General features: G+C 37.3%; 2 long non-coding RNA genes across 6 annotated transcripts; both read right to left on the reverse strand.

The window, feature by feature from the left end:
- Positions 1-2,565: 2,565 nt before the first annotated feature.
- LOC146499436 (uncharacterized) lies at positions 2,566-10,337 on the reverse strand. 5 transcript variants are annotated; one of them, XR_014870185.1, is made up of 6 exons: positions 9,924-10,335; positions 9,110-9,364; positions 8,189-8,680; positions 8,032-8,109; positions 7,480-7,583; positions 2,566-5,868 (listed from the first exon to the last, which is right to left on the reverse strand). It is a non-coding gene; the product is annotated as an uncharacterized LOC146499436 (long non-coding RNA). The 5 variants fall into 5 exon arrangements; XR_014870187.1 differs by having other exon boundaries at positions 8,189-8,260; positions 8,542-8,680; positions 9,110-10,327; XR_014870188.1 differs by having other exon boundaries at positions 8,028-8,109; positions 9,110-10,337.
- A 1,877-nt stretch (positions 10,338-12,214) lies between these two features.
- Positions 12,215-20,529, reverse strand: LOC146499437 (uncharacterized). The gene is made up of 2 exons (XR_014870189.1): positions 15,029-20,529; positions 12,215-13,239 (listed from the first exon to the last, which is right to left on the reverse strand). It is a non-coding gene; the product is annotated as an uncharacterized LOC146499437 (long non-coding RNA).
- Between the last annotated feature and the right edge of the window lie 3,700 nt (positions 20,530-24,229).

Raw genomic sequence — 24,229 nt, forward strand, 5'->3', positions numbered from 1 at the left:
ACACTTGTTTAATCCCAACCCTTTGCCACAAGTTATCGGTCAATATTTAATAAGCTTCCTTACTGATATAATCTGCAGTAATAATAATAATGATATTTCTAATATAATATAAACACTACATCATAGCATTATGTTTTTGTCATTCTATAACTTTGCCTCCACACCAGTACCTCCAGTTTTGAAAAGTTAATTGTACAATCCAATAAGAATAAAATGTGCTAAACAAAGACATTCACGGAATTTCAACATTTTCCCTTTCTTTATAACTCATGAAGATCATATCTTTATAACTCTTTCAACTCCTTTATGTTTGGACATTCCTTCAACTCCATACTCAAACTGTTCCACACAGAAAAACCTTTTCTGGTAGTACATACATTCACATTTTAATTTACAAAACCCCCTTAAATTATAACTTCCTTCTCTTAAAAAACAAAACAAAAAAACAAAACCCAAAACAATACTCTGAATATTACCTGGTAGTTCTTATTTTTTTGCTTTAAACAGAATTTGTGCTGTTTGGAATTCCACTAGATCTGCAGTTATTGCCCCAGACCTCTGCAAAACAGCTTAAGTAAGGTAAAACCACTGAAAAGTAGAGAGTGACGTCCCGTCTATTACCTGCTTTGCCTTGTTTAGGATTTACAAATGTCATTGATGTGTAAGCTAAAGCAGCGGTCCCCAACCCTTCTTGCGACACGGACCAGTTTGTCCAACAATATTTTCAGAGACCGGCCTTTAAGGTGTTGCAGATAAATACAACAAAATAAAATCAGTACTGGTACCCCCCCCCCCCCCCAAAAAAGAAAAAGGATTTATTCATAACACTCAGGAAAAGACCCAGGGAAACAGAGTTAATGATAAAAAATGATTAAAAAAAAAAAAAGATTAAAAACCCTGAAAACCATAAATTTCACACCTGAGCCTCAACAAACGAATCACAGACTGGCACCGGTCTGTGGCCCGGGGGTTGGGGATGAGTTAATGAATTCTGGCCCCGAAACTGGCCCTTGGGGTACACAAGAAGCTATGTCCATACATAAGGCGCAACAACCATTTAATTTGACAAACTGCTTCCTGTCTCTTAGAACACAGAACCCAACTTAAAACTTTGACACCATGGGAGCAAAATAAGACGACAAAGTACATGATAGAGGAAACGAACTTAGAAAAGGCAGCTAAACTGCAAAAAAGAAAGGAACTTGAAGCCCAGGTTCTGGAGAAGGCTGATAAGTTGCAGTTTAACAGGAATGCCTGTGTTAAAAACTTTCACAAAGTTATCTATGGCGCTATGGTTTTAAATGAAAACGATAAGCTTATTGAGTTAAAAAAAAGAAAAAGAAATGGTGCAAGCGAGAAAAGAGCAAAAGTAAAACATTTAATAACGAGGTGGACGATAGACTTGAGGAAGCACAGAAAAGGGAGCAAGAGAAAGCCCAAGAGAAAATTCTAATAAACAGGGCTTTCAATAAGGCTCAAAGAGACCAAATATAAGATAATGAACAGAGAAGACAGTTAGAAAAACAACTCAAAAGTCAGGAGCAAGAATTAAGGCAGCAGCAGGAGGAAAAATATACTTTTTACCCAATCTGCTTTAAAACTCAAAATGTGATCAGCATTTAACCCTTTACTGTCTGATAGTGATATTCTTTCTGATTATTTTGCTTTTGCTGTATTATTATGTTTAGCTTCTGGTTCCATAATATTCTCTGAGATATTGTTTTAAATGTGTGTTTCACTGTAATTTACAAACTTTCCATTGTTGTCTTCATAGAAATGAGTGCTTCTGTGAAATCCTGTATCAGCGGGATGATGGAGATGCTGAAGGAGCAGACAGTCTCTGGATCATTTCAAGTTGTTGCTGTTTGGAGAGTGCAGAGACCCCAACACATAGCATTACCTAAACCCTATTGGGATAAAAATCAAGCCTCATTTGCTCCCAGATAAGTAGTTACATTTAAGGAAATTTACGAGATAAATTATCGTCAAGCGGAGGCAAGGGAGCAAAATAAGACGACAAAGTACATGATAGAGGAAACAAAATTAGAAAAGGCAGCTAAACTTTAACAGGAATGCCTGTGTTAAAAACTTTCACAAAGTTATCTATGGCGCTATAGTTTCAAATGAAAACGATAAGCTTATCGAGTTAAAAAAAGAAATGGCGGAAGCGAGAAAAGAGCAGGAGAAAAAAAATTAATAACGAGGTGGAAGATAGACTTGAGGAAGCACAGAAAAGGGAGCAAGAGAAAGCCCAAGAGAAAATTCTAATAAACAGGGCTTTCAATAAGGCTCAAAGAGACCAAATATAAGATAATGAACGGAGAAGGCAGTTAGAAAAACAACTCAAAAGTCAGGAGCAAGAATTAAGGCAGCAGCAGGAGGAACAATATAAACAAGACTTACAATTGCAGGCAGTAAAAATGTCACAAGCAAAAAGTAAAGTCTTGAAAGAACTGCATGAACAGCTTGAAGCTCAAAAGAAAGAAAGAAAAATGCATGAAGAGAAACTTCAAGCTGGGAAAAAACACAGACAGAATGTTTTTGCAGTCATAGATAATAGAAGAATTCATGATCCACTGAAGAATATAAAAAAACAGCAGATGTTATCAGAAATTGCTGTAAAAAACAAACAAACTGGCAGATACTAACAAAGAAAAACCTGCAAAACAAAGTCTTTTAGAAGCCAAAAGACAAAATGATTTTGATGACAAGGAAGTGGAAAATGAAAAAAAGAAAATTATCCTCAAGCAAAAACATATTGAAATGTTAAAATCTGTTGCAGAGGATAATTTGGCCATAGTTAAAGTAAAAGCGTGAGACAAACTGGAGAAAGAACAGGCTGGGAACAAATGGACAGAAGCAAATTTTGTCATTGATAATGAAAATATTTGAAAATATGAAAATATTTTTTTAATTGCACAGCGAAAGAGAAGGGAGGATGCAATTAAAAACATAAATGAAAACTTTTCTTTAGTTCAGGAAAACCAAAAAATTGCTGAACAAGAGAAACAGGCTGAGACCGAGAAGGCGGTTAAAGCCTTAAAAAACGAGAGGCTGAAAAAGGAAAGGCTTCAGCGGTATATTCTGGCAGAGCTGCCAAAAATTGATAAAAATTAATCAGCCAGTAATTTTAAGGACAAGTCTAGGAGGGCGTGGCTTCTTCCTAGATGGAGAACAATACACCCAATATCCATACAAAACGGAAAAACCACTCCTCGGCTACTCGACTGCACAGACTTGTCAGATCAAATTAAAGCAAGAGCTTGACAGTCTGGACAGCAAACCGGCAGGAATGGAAAACATTTACCTTCCAAAACTCCAAGGGCCGACTACAAGACCCTTTGCCGTAAAGGAGTTTGTTGGGGAAATAGTCACTCAATTCAAGCCTGTACCTCCCAACAAACACCAAATACCATTTCCAAATATCACTCCACTTCCACCTATTGAAAAATCAACAAAGAAAGTCCCAGAAGTATCACCACCTCTTTATAAAAATGGAAAAGTGGAAAAACCACTCCCCAGCTACTCGACTGCACAGACTCCCCAAATTAAATTAAAGCAAGAGCTTGACAGTCTGGACGGTAAATTGGCAGGAATGAAAAATATTTATTTACCAAAACTCCAGGCACAGTGTACACGACCCTGTGCCGTAAAGGAGTTTGTTGGGGAAATAGTCAATTCAAGCCCGTGCCTCCCAGCAAACATGGATCTTCAAATATCAGAAGTTGTTGCCTTTCAGGAGATTCACAAACCAAATTATCATCAAGAGCCTGCAAAAGAGCAAAATAAGAGGACACCGTACAAATACATCGCAGATCAAATGAAATGAAAAGGCAGCTAAAATGCAAAAAAGAAATGAACTTTAAGCGTTCCAAGATGCCCAGGTCCTGGAAACTAAGCGGGAACACAGAAAACAGGTGCTGGAGCAGGCAGATAGGTATTCCTGTTAAACTGCAACCTGTGTTAAAAATTTTCACAAAGCTATCTATGGCGCTATGGTTACAAACGAAAACGATAAGCTTATTCAGGTAAAAAAAAAGAAATGGCGCGAGCAAGAGAAAGCCCAAGAGAAAATTCTAATAAAGAGGGCTGTTGTTACGGTGAAAGAGCCTTTTTCTCCCTTTCCTGTGTTCCAGTTCTGCCTCATTAGCTGCAGCTGAGGTGTGTTGCGGTTTGTCAGCCACGGCATATAGACTGCTATCTCAAACCGCCACACCCCTTCCACTTCCCCCATTTGCCAGAACTGTGAGCTACAGTGGTTTGGGCAGCAGGCTGTAGCTGTGTGTGAATTTAAACTATGTGTAACTTTGGCTTTCTTTCTTTATTGTGAGTAAAGGTGTGTCTTTACAGTGTTACTGGTTAATCACAGTGGAAGCAGGTAGGGGTTCTCTGCCACTTTTGTTTCAATTGTTTTCTCCTGTTTTTTGGCTAGACAGGGAGCTCAGCCACTGTATTTTGTTTTTGACTAGAGAGTTCTTGGTTTGTTTTTCAGTTAGAAAGAGGGTGTTCTGTTTGTTGTTTTGGCCTTGGAGACCCTGAAGAAAAGAGCTTCCCTGTGTTTATTTTTACTTTAGTAGTTTTGTGTAATAAATCATGTTTTAACGACATCTACTTTGAGCCAGTTTCTTTTCTTTTTCACTTTGTGTTACCTCCCATCCCAGACAACACTTTGTTTTTAAGTGGGGCATAACAGCTTTCAAAAAGGCTTTTTAAAACAACAAAAAAATACAAAAAAGTACTGATGACAAGAAGGCAAGATGAAAAGAGGAAGCTCCTTCAGCAAAAACACTTTGAAATGTTAAGATCTACCACAGTGGATTATTTATCCACAATTTAAAAAGAGCAAGAAAAACAACAGGCTGACAAAAAATGGCAATTTTACGTCAGATAAATCGCACCAAAATAGTGTGTTAATGGCATGAGAAAAAAAGAGAGGAAGCAATTAAAACTCTGAATGAAAACTTTTCTTTGATAGAAGGAAAAACTAAAATCTGTTACTCAAAACAAAGAGGCAGAGACTGCTGAGGAGGTTAAAGCATCAACCAACGACAGGTGAAAAAAGTGGCTTCAACAGTATATCATTGCAGAGCTGTGAAAAAAAATCATCCCTCTTGACCCAAAAAATGTAACTGATCCAGTAGACCAAATAAATATACCCAAATAATCATAACTAAGACATGGAAATGTTTTTAGGTTTAGTTTGCTGAATATCATTACATTATAACAGAGTAAATCTAAAGTTAATTTAGTTCAGTAAAATATAACATCTAAAAGGTTGTTGTTTTGTATGAGAGCTGTTTTTCTATTCAGAATTTTGACTCTTGGTTTTGTTCAAGTTGGTTTTGATGTGTTGGACTGTTAGTGATTTGAAAATGTCTCTTAGGGGAAGACATGTATATCTAAACAATGTAGAAAGACGAGCTTTGGCCACCCATGTTCACAAAAGTAGGGATGCACCAACTTTAAAATCCTCACCAAATAATAATGTTGAAAATTTGGCTCATATTTTTCATTTTTCAGTTGCTTAATATGTTGAGAATATTTGATCTAAACTTGGTGGCAAAAAAAGTTTTTTTTAATGTAAAAAACAAACTTAAAAATTTGGTAGTGTCAAATTGATATGACACAAATTCAATATTGGGAACTGACAAATATTTATATTTATGGATACATTATTAATCAACAGGACTAATAATCAATAATCAGCAGATATTTTTGTGGTGCATCCCTTCTTACAAAAAACAAAAATCAATGGAGGTATTGGCATCAGCATTTCCAAAATCAACAAAAAGAAAGATGCCAGCTGAGTCCATCTACTACACTTTTGAAGGGAGTGCATTAGATCCAGGGTCATGATCCAAGACGTTGCTGTAAATATTTACATGAAAAAAGGGAAAATTAGATTAGATTAGATATATCAGGGTATTTGAACCCACATTTTTAGAATTACACCAATGCCTGTATATCCTTTGACTGATTGGTGCTTTGCAGACTATACCATTACATAACTGTCTATTCTGTACCTACTCTGTGACACATAGACCTTAACACAAGGAGAAGGCAATAACCTTAAAGAGACAGGCTTTCTTTTGTCCTTGTGATCAACCTTTTATATTAAAAAAGACATAAGCATATAATCAGTAATATCAAAAAGAAAGGGAAAAAAGTTGAGTAATAACACAGCCAAATTTAAATATAAAGGTTTTACGGCTTAAATGTTATATGCGCTGATTTACAGAAGCTTTTGATCTGTCAACAACAGTTTTATATATGCACATATTTAACTACAACTGCTCTATGTTGTCAATAAAAATGGTAAATAAACTTTTTTTTTTTTAAGTTTTGTTCTGTAATTTCATAAATGCAACAAAACCTCTCTGCCTCAACATCAAATAACTCTAAGGCACTCTCAACAACATGTGTTTATACACCACTGCATTAATTGATTAATTATTATTAATCTCCTGCTTTCTTCCACAGGGTGTCTTTTCTCCTATTTCCCATTACCCCAACTGGTCACGGCAGGTGGCTGCCCCTACATAAGCATGGTTGTGCCGGAGGTTTCTTTAACCGGTGTTAAAAGGGAGTTTTTCGTCCCCACTATCACCAAAGTGTTTGCTTATAGAGGTTCATATGACTGTTGGAGTTTTCTCTGTTTTCTTTGTAGTATTGTATATAAAACGCCTTGAGGCAACTGCTGTTCTGATTTGGCCCTACAAAAATAAAACTGAATTGAATTAAATGTTTTTAATGTCATGGCATAGTCATAAAACTCATATGAAATCTCTAACTTGTCAGGAAGATAAACAGATTTCATGGAAACAACTGTTTTCTAGCATTTACATACATGCACTCCCCATTAATAATTTGTTGATAGGTTTATACAGAGCAGATTGTGTCAACTTCAGGCTTAAATATGTTTTGATCAAAAATAGAAATGTATACATAACATCTGCGACACACCTTTTTTTCCATATAGGATCCAGCTTTGGGGATCAAAACTTCATCTTAAGATTGTATTTTTACTTTACTCAGCATCTACTAATGTAAGTGAAGGTTCTGAGATTGTCTGAATTCAACCTTTCCCGTTGAGTGAACTCTAACGTGCATGTCATCCCGTCCTGGTACTTGAGGTTGTACCAGTACTTGAGGAGACTGTTTCAGTAGCTTAACCTTCCAACTTACATGTTTCCCTTTACTTCTTGTTTAATGTTTGTTTTAAAAAAAGAAAGAAAATTGGAATTTTCTGAACTCATTCCAGGCATATTTGCATCTTCCCAGTGATCACCTACTGTACTTTGTTAATCTGAATTAACAAGGCAGATATCACCTTGCATATGGAAAGTTTCATCATGGAAAAATAAGAAATGATTTTAAAAAACAACAACACTACAATGTGTGTACTTTATAAACTATGAGTAAGTGAACTACTTTTCTTTCACAAGTCTAAAAAGAGGTTTTTAGAACAGTGACTTATACCTATTTATCCATCCTCTTCAGACCATCCAGCGTAGCTTCACAGGGGGCTGGGGCCTATCCTAATTGCCATCGGGCGAGAGGCAGGGTACACTCAGGACAGGTCGCTAGTCAGTTTCAGGGCAAACACAGAGACAGACAGCAATTCACACTAACATCCAGCAACATCTGTGCACTCAAATGCATTCCAATAAAAAGCTGGAGAACTTCTCTCATTAAATGGAAATGGAAATACCATCAGTGATGTTCTAAGATGACCAAAACATCAATTAATTACATTGTACAAGAGGGTTTTCTGTGTTCTGCTAGCTCAAAAGTGTTTACAGTGTATCTTGGTGTATACTTCCCAAATACAATGAGTGTCAGACTCCCAGGAAGTGTGCGTGCTGTTTTAAGATCTGCTTCTGAGGTTCACCTCTGTTAAATCGGGTAGACAGCCACCCGCCAAAACACCCCATTCTTAGTGTTCTCTCAGACGCCTGATGATTGATCATGACTAGTGCATTTCTCCATACAACCTAAAACATATAGAACTTGTGGCCTTCACATACTGACATCTTGGAAGGATCAGAAGTCCAACTCCATTCCACTCTGAAATATGCTGGAAGGAACTGTCTCACCAAAGGCATCATTCTAGACAAATGGTGATGAAACTCATTACTGACATCTGATTACTGACCATCTGAAAATTAAGCGTTTGGATCCCACTCACCTAAAGGTTGGTGACACTGGAATAGTTGTTCGCTCATCAGTCTTGTTGATATTTTCTTACTAAAAAATAGCTCTGAGCAAAGGAGAATAGGTTGAGTATAATCAGTGGCTGCCCACTGCTGTCTTTTGCAAAGCTATGAGATCACAACAAGGTGACTGATCACTTTCAATGACAGACCTGGAACAACATTAATTATGATGTTAATAAAATTTGAATAATTAGTCAGTTACTCGATCTGTTTGGTTCTCAGCTCATAAATTCAGAATGTTTCTCCAAGTCCTGCAAACTCTTCTGCCTAAAAGGTGTGCCTCAATTTATCTGGACATTCAGTGCTAACAAGCAAAAAATCACACCAAAATCTGTAGCAGTCACCCAGACCCTCAAACATCTGCACTCTCCAAACAGCAACAACTTGAAATGATCCAAAGACTGTCTGCTCCTTCAGCATCTCCATCATCCCGCGGATACAGGATTTCACAGAAGCACTCATTTCTATGAAGACAACAATGGAAAGTTTATAAATTACAGTGAAACACACATTTAAAACAATATCTCAGAGAATATTATGGAACCAGGAGCTAAACATAATAATACAGCAAAAGCAAAATAATCAGAAAGAATATCACTATCAGACAGTAAAGGGTTAAATGCTGATCACATTTTGAGTTTTAAAGCAGATTGGGTAAAAAGTATGTGGCTATTATCCAGAAATTAGGTCACCTGCTGTGTCTTCATGATCAGCATAGTTTAATCATGATTAACCCTTTAGTGTTTCAGATGAGAGTGAGAACACAAAATACAACAAAACCTTAAAGCTTAAAAATAATGTAGTAAAGGCATGGTCTTTATTACTGTGTTTCTTCTTTAATAAAATACTGAACTCTTTATTGCCATTCAGATGACACAGGGGTCTAGACTAACCTTTTGCAACAGTTGCACTGGTGCACAAGTTAGGTGCAGTAGTACAAAAGTTAGGTCCAACCAAAATTTTCAATCACATTGCTGAACATCTGAGCAGCTTGATATCTTATGGACTATCCTCCATTGCAGTCAGATGATCCTCAGATAGCCAACTCCTGTAATTTGGCTTTTATTTTTTCCCTCTTTTTTTCCTCAATGTGTCTGCAATGACACCTATAAACTGGGCGCACGCGACATCATTGCGACTGTAGAGCCCTGCTACACAACACGCTGACAGTTAAAAATGTTAAGCTGACTGAACTGTTTTACTTTGTTAAAACTAATTTATATGTTGTCTAAAAGTAATAATACACTGGGTGATACAATACTGTTAGTACCTGGTTAATTAGCTCAATAAGCTTGGTATGAGCATTGGCTAACATATACAAGCTATGAAGAACTAATTTTATACCATCTTCTCTATACTAATCCACAACTTGTGTTATGTGACTTAAAGCAGATTAGACAAATTATTCTCAGTTAAGAACAAAAGCCAGTCATATTTTTCTATTACCAAGCCTCTACTAGGTATGCGACTGTTGCTTAACTGACAGACGATCTAGAACCTTCGATAAATGTGAGTGAGTTGGTGGGTGAGGGGCACTGTCGTTGGACAGAAATCATGGTAGAGGCGGGAAAATCAAAGCCTAGCCTATATGTTCAGTTTATAAATGAACGAAAGTAGAACTAAGCCGAGCTCACCACCATATATCCGTGTAATAAAGAGCACAACAGCATGACTTAATACTGTAGCTTAAGCAAATTCAAACTTAACTGTTTTCTAGTGATGGCCCGCTTGAAGCTGACGCTCCGGCGCTTGTGTCCAAAAAATCAACACACTGCTTCAGAAGCACTGTGTCGAAGCTTGATTCGTTTGGCCAGAGTCACGTGATCAGTGACGTCCGAAGCTTCATTTAGAGTCTAACTGCTTCGGTGTCTGATTCAATGGTTTATAAGGAAGTGAATCATTCGCGGGATTTATGGTGTTTTGATGGTGACAGATAGCGAACCACAGATCATTCCACTGAGAGATTTGAAGCCAGCAAGAAATAGAGGAGGTTCTGTTGTGTGGGAGTATTTTGAGTTGATTTTGGTCAATCGGGTGGGTTTTACAGCTTTGTGTTCTGGCCGTTTGCTTTTGTTTTGTGCCTGTTTATTTTATCTTATAATGGGAAAAAACTTAAAATGTCAAAAAATCTGCTTTCATAATATAAATGTCATTAAATAACTTTAGACTTCCACTTGACTCTTTACATGTAATGTTATAAAAAGATATATTTTATTGTTTAATTAATCTGAAAATGTTAGTCTGCCAAATGTGCAGCAATTTAATCTATTTATTCTCTTTAGCTGATAGTTTGTGGGGCCCAGTTAGACTGTGTAACTGCATCTCTACCAGTTTCTCTGCACTCCAGCCTCCTCTGTTCCATGTGAAGGGATTTTCCTTAAGGCAGGAGAAATGATTTCCACGAAAAGGAACAGGTTCGGCCAGCGGAACAAATTTTCTTCTTTAAATACAAATGAAAAAGGACTTTAAATGCATCATGTTTTTAATTTGCAAGTTCATAAGCATTTTCCCTTTCCATTTCACAATCAATTCTACCCCCAGGTCAAAAATATGTATAGGAAAATTTTCCTAATATAATATTATTTATAAATATACCCGTCTAGCACTTGCACAAGTGCATGGAGACAGGACCTCACAGCAGAAGCATACTCCATAATGTGTTGTACATTATTATATGTATATTGTATGTAATGTGGTATTTTTCAATTATTGTATTTACCAACATCAAGAAGTCACAAGCAAAGAAAGACCAAACCATGGTGCATGTTTAAACAAGGAAAGTTTACTGGTCAAGATTATTTATTAAACAAATAAACCACTTTTTTTTTAACCCCCCCAAAAATACACCTTCAAAGCAACACAACGGCGGCCCAATATCAGACAGAATTCCACTCTGTAGAGTGGGAAGGTAACTTTTGGAAGGTAAATATTTTCCATTCCTTTTTTTTTTCTTCTTCTGCTCTGGAGTTTCAAACAAGTCAATCAGAAGGAGTGCTCCTGGGAATTAGCAGTGCAAAAGTCGATGCTGTGGGACTGGAGATAATCAATGGACAGGTGAGCAGAGATATTCCATTCTATGCATTATGTAAAAAGTAATAGGCCTACACCCCCGGGATTTAATGATCTAACTGAGCAAGTTGCCACGTTTTCACAGTATCTTTCTAATAGCTGCAGTAACATCAGAGCTTCTGTTATTCTTGTTGGTTTTTTTTGTGTGTGTGTGTCCCGTTTGGATCTTTAGCCATCAGAATTGTTGTCTTAAGGCCAAGAAAGATGCCAAGCGGATTTATTTTACCAAGTGGATCATCATGGCCTTGCCATATTGGTCCATTTGATTGACCTTTATTATAATTATGAATTTATTTTATTTTCGGTTGCTACAAACGGAACAGATATGACTGGGGGATAGGACAGGGAGAAAGAATGAAAGAAAGAGAGGGAGAGAAAGAAAACCAGAGGGGAGAAGAGATGGTGAGAAAGGGGGGAAGAAAGAAAGAAAAACAAACACAACACCTATTTTCCATTCCTGCCGGTTTGCTGTCCAGACTGTCAAGCTCTTGCTTTAATTTGATCTGATGAGTCTGTGCAGTCGAGTAGCCGAGGAGCGGTTTTTCCGTTTTGTATGGATATTGGGTGTATTCTTCTCCATCTAGGAAGAAGCCACGCCCTCCCAGACTTGTTATTAAAATAGCTGGATGATGTTTTTTATCAATTTTTGGCAGCTCTGCCATAATATACCGCTAAAGCCTTTCTTTTTTCAACCTCTCGTTTTTTAAGGCTTTAACCGCCTCCTCGGTCTCTGCCTGTTTCTTTTGTTCAGCAATTTTTTGGTTTTCCTGAACTAAAGAAAAGTTTTCATTTACGTTTTTAATTGCATCCTCCCTTCTCTTTCGCTGTGCAATTAAATAAATATTTTCATTCATTTTATCAATGGCAAAATTTGCTTCTGTCCATTTGTTCCCAGCCTGTTCTTTCTCCAGTTTGTCTCACGCTTTTACTTTAACTATGGCCAAATTATCCTCTGCAACAGATTTTAACATTTCAAGATGTTTTTGCTTGAGGATAATTTTCTTTTTTTCATTTTCCACTTCCTTGTCATCAAAATCATTTTGTCTTTTGTCTTCTAAAAGACTTTGTTTGGCAGCTTTTCCTTTGTTAGTATCTGCCAGTTTTTTTTATAGCAATTTCTGATAACATCTGCTGTTTTTTTATATTCTTCAGTGGATCGTGAATTCTTCTATTATCTATGACTGCAAAAACATTCTGTCTGTGTTTTTCCTCAGCTTGAAGTTTCTCTTCATGCATTTTTCTTTCTTTCTTTTGCGCTTCAAGCTGTTCATGCAGTTCTTTCAAGACTTTACTTTTTGCTTGTGACATTTTTACTGCCTGCAATTGTAAGTCTTGTTTACATTTTTCCTCCTGCTGCTGCCTTAATCCTTGCTCCTGACTTTTGAGTTGTTTTTCTAACTGCCTTCTCCATTCATTATCTTTTATTTGGTCTCTTTGAGCGTTATTGAAAGCCCTCTTTATTAAAATTTTATTTTGGGCTTTCTCTTGCTCCCTTTTCTGTGCTTCGTAAAGTCTATCTTCCACCTCGTTATTAATTTTTTTCTCCTGCTCTTTTCTCGCTTCCGCCATTTCTTTTTTTTAACTCGATAAGCTTATCGTTTTTATTTGAAACCATAGCGCCATAGATAACTTTGTGAAAGTTTTTAACACAGACATTCCTGTTAAAGTTTAGCTGCCTTTTCTAATTTTGTTTCCTCTATCATATACTTTGTCGTCTTATTTTGCTCCCTTGCCTCCGCTTGACGATAATTTATTTCGTAAATTACCTTAAATGTAACTACTTATCTGGGAGCAAATGAGGCTTGATTTTTATCCCAATAGGGTTTAGTTAATGGTATGTTTTGGGGTCTCTGCACTCTCCAAACAGCAACAACTTGAAATGATCCAGAGACTGTCTGCTCCTTCAGCATCTCCATCATCCCGCTGATACAGGATTTCACAGAAGCACTCATTTCTATGAAGACAACAATGGAAAGTTTGTAAATTACAGTGAAACACACATTTAAAACAATATCTCAGAGAATATTATGGCACCAGAAGCTAAACATAATAATACAGCAAAAGTAAAATAATCAGAAAGAATATCACTATCAGACAGTAAAGGGTTAAATGCTGATCACATTTTGAGTTTTAAAGCAGATTGGGTAAAAAGTATGTGGCTATTATCCAGAAATTAGGTCACCTGCTGTGTCTTCATGATCAGCATAGTTTAATCATGATTAACCCTTTAGTGTTTCAGATGAGAGTGAGAACACAAAATACAACAAAACCTTAAAGCTTAAAAATAATGTAGTAAAGGCATGGTCTTTATTACTGTGTATCTTCTTTAATAAAATATTGAACTCTTTATTGCCATTCAGATGACACAGGGGTCTAGACTAACCTTTTGCAACAGTTGCACTGGTGCACAAATTAGGTGCAGTAGTACAAAAGTTAGGTCCAACCAAAATTTTCAATCACATTGCTGAACATCTGAGCAGCTTGATATCTTATGGACTATTCTCCATTGCAGTCAGATGATCCTCAGATAGCCAACTCCTGTAATTTGGCTTTTATTTTTTCCCTCTTTTTTTCCTCAATGTGTCTGCAATGACACCTATAAACTGGGCGCACGTGACATCATTGCGAAGTTGAGCCCTGCGACCAGTGTTGCCAACTTAGCGACTTTGTCGCTATATTTAGCGAGTTTTCAGACCCCCTAAAAAAGACGTGAAAGCGCATATCGCTTTTACTCTCAACAAGCAGCGGGTGCTGTAACGCAGTCAGTTCTTCTTTTACTCTTTTACTGTTATGCTGTTTTGTGGATCACAAGGTTTAAAACGACTTATAAACACACACACACACACACACACACACACAAAGTAACTCCACCAGAGTGCCTATTTCGGGTCACTTTTGCCGGTCCAAGCCCGGATAAAGGAGCAGGATTGGAATTGTGACATTAAAAAAAACAATAATTGCTAAAATAAATTTAATTTGTAGTTCTAAATAAACTCTAAATGCATTTAGAACGTTTTTTACTCACTTTATGTCTCTTCTACGATGTTATTTCTCTCTCCAACAACATAGGTTACAATTACATTAGCATGACCAATTATGCAAATTAGGTGGTCATTTAGCGACTTCTAGCGACTTTTAGGACAGCCAATAGCGATTTTCCTTACTGAGGAGTTGGCAACACTGCCTGCGACACAACACGCTGACAGTTAAAAATGTTAAGCTGACTGAACTGTTTTACTTTGTTAAAACTAATTTATATGTTGTCTAAAAGTAATAATACACTGGGTGATACAATACTGTTAGTACCTGGTTAATTAGCTCAATAAGCTTGGTATGAGCATTGGCTAACATATACAAGCTATGAAGAACTAATTTTATACCATATTCTCTATACTAATCCACAACTTGTGTTATGTGATTTAAAGCAGATTAGACAAATTATTCTCAGTTAAGAACAAAAGCCAGTCATATTTTTCTATTACCAAGCCTCTACTAGGTATGCGACTGTTGCTTAACTGACAGACGATCTAGAACCTTCGATAAATGTGAGTGAGTTGGTGGGTTAGGGGCACTGTCGTTGGACAGAAATCATGGTAGAGGCGGGAAAATCAAAGCCTAGCCTATATGTTCAGTTTATAAATGAACGAAAGTAGAACTAAGCCGAGCTCACCACCATATATCCGTGTAATAAAGAGCACAACAGCATGACTTAATACTGTAGCTTAAGCAAATTCAAACTTAACTGTTTTCTAGTGATGGCCCGCTTGAAGCTGACGCTCCGGCGCTTGTGTCCAAAAAATCAACACACTGCTTCAGAAGCACTGTGTCGAAGCTTGATTCGTTTGGCCAGAGTCACGTGATCAGTGACGTCCGAAGCTTCATTTAGAGTCTAACTGCTTCGGTGTCTGATTCAATGGTTTATAAGGAAGTGAATCATTCGCGGGATTTGTGGTGTTTTGATGGTGACAGATAGCGAACCACAGATCATTCCACTGAGAGATTTGAAGCCAGCAAGAAATAGAGGAGGTTCTGTTGTGTGGGAGTATTTTGAGTTGATTTTGGTCAATCGGGTGGGTTTTACAGCTTTGTGTTCTGGCCGTTTGCTTTTGTTTTGTGCCTGTTTATTTTATCTTATAATGGGAAAAAACTTAAAATGTCAAAAAATCTGCTTTCATAATATAAATATCATTAAATAACTTTAGAAAACTTTAGACTTCCACTTGACTCTTTACATGTAATGTTATAAAAATATATATTTTATTCAGGAGGGGTTTCTCCAAGCATGACATCCTTCAGACCTAGCAACACACTCAGACAAAAACTGGTTCACCCGAAAGACAAAACGCCAAAACACAGACTTAACAATGTGGTGTATGCTGTACAGTGCAACGAGGAATGCCCAAACCTCTACATTGGAGAGACCAAACAGCCACTTCACAAGCGCATGGCACAACACAGAAGAGCCACCTCCACAGGACAAGATTCAGCTGTCCATCTGCATCTTAAGGATAAAGGACACTCTTTCGAGGATGCCAATTTTCACATTTTGGACAGAGAGGACAGATGGTTTGAAAGAGGAGTGAAAGAAGCCATCTATATCCACTGTGAGCGACCATCTTTGAACAGAGGCGGTGGTTTACGACACCAACTCTCTGCCATCTATAATCCAGTTTTGAGATCCCTTCCCAGACGCCTTAACGCCCACTCACACCCTGGGCCATCTGACCTCAGGAATTCGCATGATAAGGTGGGGCCAGGTTTCACAATGAACTCACCTGAAACTCTGGCTGATTGGGACCCACACCCAGTTCCACACCTTGGCTCAGGCGATTAGAGGATCATCAGGGGGTCCTTTTGTCCCTCTGTGGGGGGACACTCCCACCAGGTTTATATCTGGGACTCTCCACCATTTGACCTTAGAACTGAAGAAGCCTCTCGGATGAGAGGTGAAACGTCTTCAAGTAACTTAAAGAAGTCCAGACGCTTTTCTTTGCAAGCTCCTTTGACTACGATGACCTGGATGACTGAGAACCTTCACAGACATATATATTTTATTGTTTAATTAATCTGAAAATGTTAGTCTGCCAAATGTGCAGCAATTTAATCTATTTATTCTCTTTAGCTGATAGTTTGTGGGGCCCAGTTAGACTGTGTAACTGCATCTCTACCAGTTTCTCTGCACTCCAGCCTCCTCTGTTCCATGTGAAGGGATTTTCCTTAAGGCAGGAGAAATGATTTCCACGAAAAGGAACAGGTTCGGCCAGCGGAACAAATTTTCTTCTTTAAATACAAATGAAAAAGGACTTTAAATGCATCATGTTTTTAATTTGCAAGTTCATAAGCATTTTCCCTTTCCATTTCACAATCAATTCTACCCCCAGGTCAAAAATATGTATAGGAAAATTTCCCTAATATAATATTATTTATAAATATACCCGTCTAGCACTTGCACAAGTGCATGGAGACAGGACCTCACAGCAGAAGCATACTCCATAATGTGTTGTACATTATTATATGTATATTATATGTAATGTGGTATTTTTCAATTATTGTATTTACCAACATCAAGAAGTCACAAGCAAAGAAAGACCAAACCATGGTGCATGTTTAAACAAGGAAAGTTTACTGGTCAAGATTATTTATTAAACAAATAAACCACTTTTTTTTTTTAACCCCCCAAAAATACACCTTCAAAGCAACACAACGGCGGCCCAATATCAGACAGAATTCCACTCTGTAGAGTGGGCAATCATCAGGGCTGGACTGGGACAAAAAAATCGGCCCAGGCATTTTGACTAGAGACCGGCCTACCAGGTATTATAGGAAAAACCATAAAGCCTTTGAATGAAAACAAACGCTGTTGTCACAGTGATGTACACTGTCTTGTTGGTATATATGTATCAGTCTAATAAACTTAAACCTACACCATCCTCCCTATTCTTGTATTCTAAACAGTACCCGAAAGTAGACTGTTTGGTCAAGTTAACCTCCTGAACTATCTGCAACACATGGTGAAAACTTGAAATTAAGACAGAGAAGACTAGAGGTGAGACATGAGCATTACTGATTATACAGATTATTATAACATAAAAGAAAAAAAATGAGAGACGTCCTTATAATTCAAACAATTCTGAAGAAGTCTGAAAAGCCCAGCAAACAATAGGCTAAATGACAAATTAAGTTCTATCAGTCTCGTGGTTTGGGATCCATGAGCAAGCTCATCAGAATCACGTTTATTGGCCATGTATATGCGCAGATACATACAAGGAATTTGGTTCCAGTAGATGGTGACTCTCAAGCACAGCAATGTAAATCTCAACAATGTAAACAACACAATACACACACACACACACACACACACACACACACACACACACACACACACACACACACACAAAAGCAGTGTAAGGGGCATGAGCCTTCTCCTGAATTCACTAACTTCCTCTTTAGGAATGACATAATTTCCTATTATGGACTATACTTCCTTTATGGTGGTACCAGTGAGTCGCAATTACATTTACGTCTAAGAAATTTAAGATAGCATTAAACTGACTACTGTTGATATCCGAAAAGTGGTTATCTTAAATTACTCTAGTAAATATATGTAGTTTGTTTGGGGGGGTGTTTTGTTTTTTTGCTATATTGTAAGTGGCCAACTTTTCTAGAAAAATCTGATCATTTTATTACATTCATTTTTTCTCTATCCTCTTTCATCCTGTTTGAGGTCAATGATGGGGTTCATTCCTGTGAACTCTATAATGCAGCACATAACCCCTCAGCATCTTCAGCGTTTTGCTTTCAATAACCACTGCCTGAAAACAGCATGGGAAAAGCCTAGCCTATCGTTCGGTCAGAGGACATTAAGGCTACTTTCACACTGCAGGCCTTAATGCTCAATTCTGATTTTTTTGATCAAATCCAATTTTTTTTGGATGGTTGTTCACACTACAAATAAAATGTGACAGCAAACGCGCTCTAGTGTGAACGGTTCACAGCCTTCAAAGCGAACCGCATGCGCAAAAGAGGACGTCACACACAACACGCTCTGTTTACAGAAGTAAAAATGGCGGCAACAAAGCTAGTAGGTGTTGTTGCAGCAGTCTATCAATTTCTGCACAGTTGTAACCAACAGAATTTTGACAAATTAATTAGAGAAAGAAGGACACTGAGAAAAAAGAGAGCCCGTGCCTTCTCGTTTGTCTTCTCCGGCGTTGATAATTGGCATCTGTCTTGTGTCAGTGACGTAAAAGACAGATTTAATGCGACATGACCATTCAAACAGCAGGAGAGGAGCCAAGATGGCGACCTGTGTGGACGCTTCTCTGTAAGCTTGTGAATTTCTGATGAGTACCTAACGTTTTAAATGTTTTAAACGGACTCAGATAATTCCTTTATTAGAAGAACAAGAGATGAAAACCGCTCACGCCCCATCATCATACAGTTCACCTTCCGCACCTTCCGACACAAAGTGTGGAGAGCTTCCCTCAACTCTGATGTGATGAAGAAGAAGAATCTCAGGTTGGCTGAAGATGTCACCTACACGGAGAGACAGTGCAGAAATAAACTGTGGCCAACTGTCAAACAAGCCCGTGACGAGGGAAAAAAGACCAAATGGATTGGTCCTGTGGCCATCATTGATGGTGTAAGACACACTCCATAAATAAGAGGTTATTAAAAGATCAGCAAGATGACTGAAATACTTTAAGTCCACTCTGTAAGTTACCTAACATTAACAGGTATTTCAACTACCTCAGGCTCCCAATGTTACTGTTCAATATTTAATAATTTTGAGGCACTTGTATATTGTTTTTTTTTGTTTTTTGTTTTTTTTCTTTTGCTTGAAATATACCTCAGGTTCATTAGGTAATATGTTTACAACTATTAATATCCTCTTTAAATTTTCTATAAAAGTTTCATACCTCCAAGTTAGTTGTACTAATATTTGGCAAACATTATTATGGTTATGTTTGGACTTGCTTATGTTTTACAGTGTGAGTAGTTAAACGTCCTACTTTTATTGGTGTATAAATGTTAATTTGCTTAAGCATTTGGGTCACTTCAATGGGGAAAAGAAAAACAAACAGAGTCTGAAGACTTTTACTTAGGTACTCAACATTTAGTGTTCCCGTTTGAGAGTATCTTCTTTAGGTGTTTATACCTTAGCACCTTATAAGTTTCTAGTTAATTTAACAGACATCCAGTTCACTTTATTCATTCCCTTCTTCTCTTATGACAGACTTACATTTCAGTTCCTTAAAAATACTATCCCTTAACAGGGCCGTGCAGAGAGGTTTAAAGGGGCGGGTGCTCAAAGTTAAAAAGAGGCACATTGAACCAGGCTGAATAACAACAACACACATTCATCAAGAATCTAATATGGGCAACAAGGCAAAGCAAACGTAGCCAATGTTTTACCTGATGAGTACAATGTTGCTGTTGAGGGGTTTCTGCTGCTCCTGCTGCTGATAGTGCTGGAGGGCAGGGCTGTGTTGATCTGAGACTGTAGACATTAAAAAGTCCGTAGGAGAGATGGTAGCTGATTAAACAAGTGTCATGAGATAATAACAAAATCAAAAGATTGGTGACAGCGCTTGGAACCATAAGGCAACAAAAAACTGTGAGAAATAATTTAGGCTCTGCCTGTGAATCACTCTTTGCTTCTCTTCTTCCTTCCATCCCATCATTTCATATATCACTCTCCACTTGCTGTCTATCTGAGAACAAGGCACAACTTGCTATTGCAATAAACTATAATCTAATTATCCACACCTAACAACTCTTGCACTTAATCTATAATAAAATGATGACAGAAAAATGTTATGGCACTGCCTTTAGTAGCCTCACTCAGCTCCTACTGTTTCCTCCTCATGTCCTTACCAGGCATGTCTGGACAATGTTATATCATGAGTAATAATTAAAAATAATCCATATACATAAAACACACACATGCACGCACACACAGTGACATTTTAGACCTTCTTCAGAATACTGTATATACTACGGGCATCATGGTGCTGATCCAGAATCCTTAGATTAATATTTATTACTAGAGCTACAATAATAAAGCAATGAGGAGGGGGAAGTAATAAATATGAAATAATGTATTTATGATGATTCCATTTGTTTCACTATCCACTCTGTGCAGGGGCAAAGCTTATTACATTTTTAAACTGTAGAGATACAATAATTTTACTGCTGTAAAATCCAAATTTTGTCTTATATAAATCTAATATAATCTGCTTCTTAATGTATGTTCTTTAAAATACAGCGTGTGTTTTTTTAAATTTATAATTATAATAATGCATAATTATGTGGATATTAGATCGTTTTTTAGTGAAATATAATCCCTCCAGAAAGGCAGGAAAAGCCCGGAAACTTACTTTAAAACTAAATATGTTCTAAATACTTTAAAACTAAATATGTTCCCTAAAACGGTGGACAGAGCTACAGACCCATGGCAGCCTTACACAGGTAGCCAGCAGCTATGACCAGCACTACTTGTGCAGTTAATAAAAGGACAGGTAATGTTTGCCACGCTGTTGCACACACAGCACGCTCTTTTGTTTCAGTTCGTCAGTTGCAACAAGACAGCTTACACACGTGTACATAATAAGCTAATACTCCTGTGTGCTATACACTACAGTGTGCGCTGTACACCTACTTAATGGTTTTGTCGCATCAGTCTGTGGCTGTATCCCAATTCAGGGTCTGCAGCCTTAAAGTACGCAGCCTCAACGATCCTCAAGGGCCGCGTACTTAAAGACCGCTAAGGCCGGAAGTGCGAGGCTTGTGAAATGGGACGGTCTAGCCTCCGTTGCGCTAGCAACCATGATACTAACAGCTGGAAACGTTTCATACAGCTTTGTTTGACAGAAATGAAGGAGAAAATCTTTTGTTCATTTGTTTGTTTGTTTCTACACGAGCTTTGATCATTCTCTGATTAAGGTCAGCTATTGAACTGCGTAAATTTTAAAGTAAAGGCTTTAAAACCAAGTTAGTACAAACGTCACTAATGTCACATAACTTTGCCGACATGTGGCCAACAGGAATGTTTTAATGTTCTTCGTTATTAAACATTTGCACATAAATAAGTGACATAATATTCAGTACTTAGTTTACTAAGTTTCTCTTCTTGTCCCCCTCATCCGCTGTTTTTTTTCGGCAAAATTATCCACACCCACCGCCGCGCTATGCATTCTGGGATATGTTGGGCCACGAAGTCTACACCGCCACGTCCTTAGAATTCAGGGAAATGAAGGATGCATTTGAGGGCTGCATTTCGAGCAGCCTTCGAATTGGGACAGCCTTCGTCGCGTCGCTGTGACGTAATCGGCCTTAAAATGCGGCCTTTAAGGCTGCAGAGCCTGAATTGGGATACAGCCTGTGTCTCTGAGTTAACTTGCGTTTCTCCTACAGCTCCGGACCGCAAAAAATGCGTGTGCTCTTTGTGAGCTCGTTCCCGGCTCGTAACCAGCGCGTTCTGCCGTCAAGAGCGATCATTGGTTAAATGTGATCATGTGACTGATGCAAGCCAGATCCTGTTATTTAGCAAAACTGTGATTAATAGTTAAATATTATTGTTGAGGGGCACAGACAGGACTCCGCACGCACACACACACACACACACACATTAAAAATAATAATAATAATGTTTTTTAAAAAGTTGCCTCAACAAAAGGGCACTTTGGGCACCCATCAGGAAAGGGGCGGGTGCTCAAGCCCCTCTAGCCCCCCCCCCCCCCCCGCATGTGCCTGTCCCTTAATGTTCGAGGTATTCGTGACAGTACCAAAAGAAAGTCAATTTTCATTTTCTGTAGACAGAAGAATGCTGATTTGATTTTTCTACAAGAAACTCATTCGAGTGATAATGATGTAAAATTCTGGAAAGCACAGTGGGGTGATCAGTGTTATTTTTGCCACGCCTCTCAACATTCGGCAGGCGTAGCCATTCTCCTTAACAACTTTAAAGGTAATATTATTGAATCATTGTCTTCAGATGAAGGCAGATGGATTATTCTGGTTTTCAAATTGGACAACACCTTCTCTATAGTCTGTAATTTATACAGTCATAACAACACAACTCAGGCCAAATCTATGTGCATACAATTATCTGAGAAACTTGTTTTTTTTTAAATCAAAATATAAGGGAGCCCACATGATTCTTGGAGGAGATTATAATGATGCTCCAGACGATCTTATAGATAGAGTACCAATAAGAACATCTCAACACTCAAAATTTAAAAGCACTGCGTTTTTCTGTGAACAACTTGCAGTTATAGATGTATGGAGATTCTTCAACTCTGATACAAAAGAGTTTACCTGGAGCAATGCAAATAGAGCTCTACAATCCAGAATTGATTTGTGGTTAATGTCTTCTTCATGTTTACATTTTGTTTCAGAATCTTCTCATGATTTTTCTCCATTAACTGATCACAAATTGATCACAATTCACTTAGCTGGCAATAAACAAAGTCAAAGTAAACTACGTGGTTTTTGGAAGCTAAATAATAATTTATTGAATGATGATACATTTTGTAGTATAGTGGAAAAAACGGCAGAACAGATATTCGGGGATACCAATATGAATCACACACTAAAATGGGAATTTTTAAAATTCAAGGTAAGGGAAGCGGCAATAAGGCGAAGCAAAACATTTTTAAAAAGAAATGACACTAAAGAAATCAGTATTATGAATGAATTAAACATATTAATGAAGAAAGATGCTCTACCAGATGATGAAGAAATTAAATTGAAAAGACTAAAGGAAGAAATAGATAATGCATATATTAACATGGCTAAAGGGGCTTTTATAAGGTCCAAAGCAAAATGGCTAGAACTAGGTGAAAGAAATTTTAGTTACTTTTTTGCTCTTGAGAAACGAAACCAAAGAAGAAACAATATATCTGCTCTTAAGATTGATAATAACATAACCACTAATTATTTAGATATCTCAAAACATGTTGGTTCATTCTACAAAGATATATACAAATCAAATTGTAATATCAATGACTGTGATAGATTTATCGAGTCAGTTAAAATTTTTGCACCAACTATCTCAGAAAACTTTGAAACTAATTGTGAACGTCCCATAACAAAATCAGAAATTTCAGAGGCAATTCGATCAATGAAAAAGGGCAAATCTCCAGGTAATAATGGTTTGTCAGTGGAATTTTATTTACAGTTCTGGGATATCATTGTTGATCCTTTATTAGAATTGTTTAAGGAATGCCTTGATGGAAAAGAAATGTCCACAAGCATGAAACAGGGTATTATAACTTTAATTCCTAAACCTGATAAAGATCTTCTTGTTATAGAAAATTGGAAACCTATCACGCTTTTGAACATAGATTATAAGATTATCTCATTGGTCTATGCCAAAAGATTAAAGAAAAATCTTGATGAGATCATAGCTGAAACACAAACCGGATTTATGACCAACCGCCATATCAGTTCAAACATAAGGCTTATTTTTGACCTATTAGACTACTCTGACAATATAGATGATGATTCCCTTATTGTGTTTCTTGATTTTTATAAAGCTCTCGATACGGTAGAACATTATTTCTTATTTAAAGCACTCAAAACCTTTGGTTTTGGTCCAAACTTTGTGTCAACTATCGAAATGTTTTATAAAAATATTGACAGTTGTGTTATACTATATCCAAATACTAATAAAAGATTTCCAGTCATGAGATCAGTTTGCCAGGGTTGCCAAATTTCACCCTTTTTATTTTTGATTGTGGCTGAACTACTTTCATTACACATTTTGAATAGCCCAGTCATTAAAGGTTTATCTATTTTTGGTAAAGAAATCAGAGTGACTCAACTAGCAGATGACATCGTTTTATTCTTAAAAAACAAAGATCAGATTGAAAATGCTATTTCATTAATAAATGATTTCTCAATTGCCTCTGGATTAAAACTAAATAAATCTAAATGTGAAA

This window comes from Neolamprologus multifasciatus, chromosome 17 (genome assembly GCF_963576455.1).
Source record: "Neolamprologus multifasciatus chromosome 17, fNeoMul1.2, whole genome shotgun sequence".
Classification (NCBI taxonomy): Eukaryota; Metazoa; Chordata; class Actinopteri; order Cichliformes; family Cichlidae; genus Neolamprologus; species Neolamprologus multifasciatus.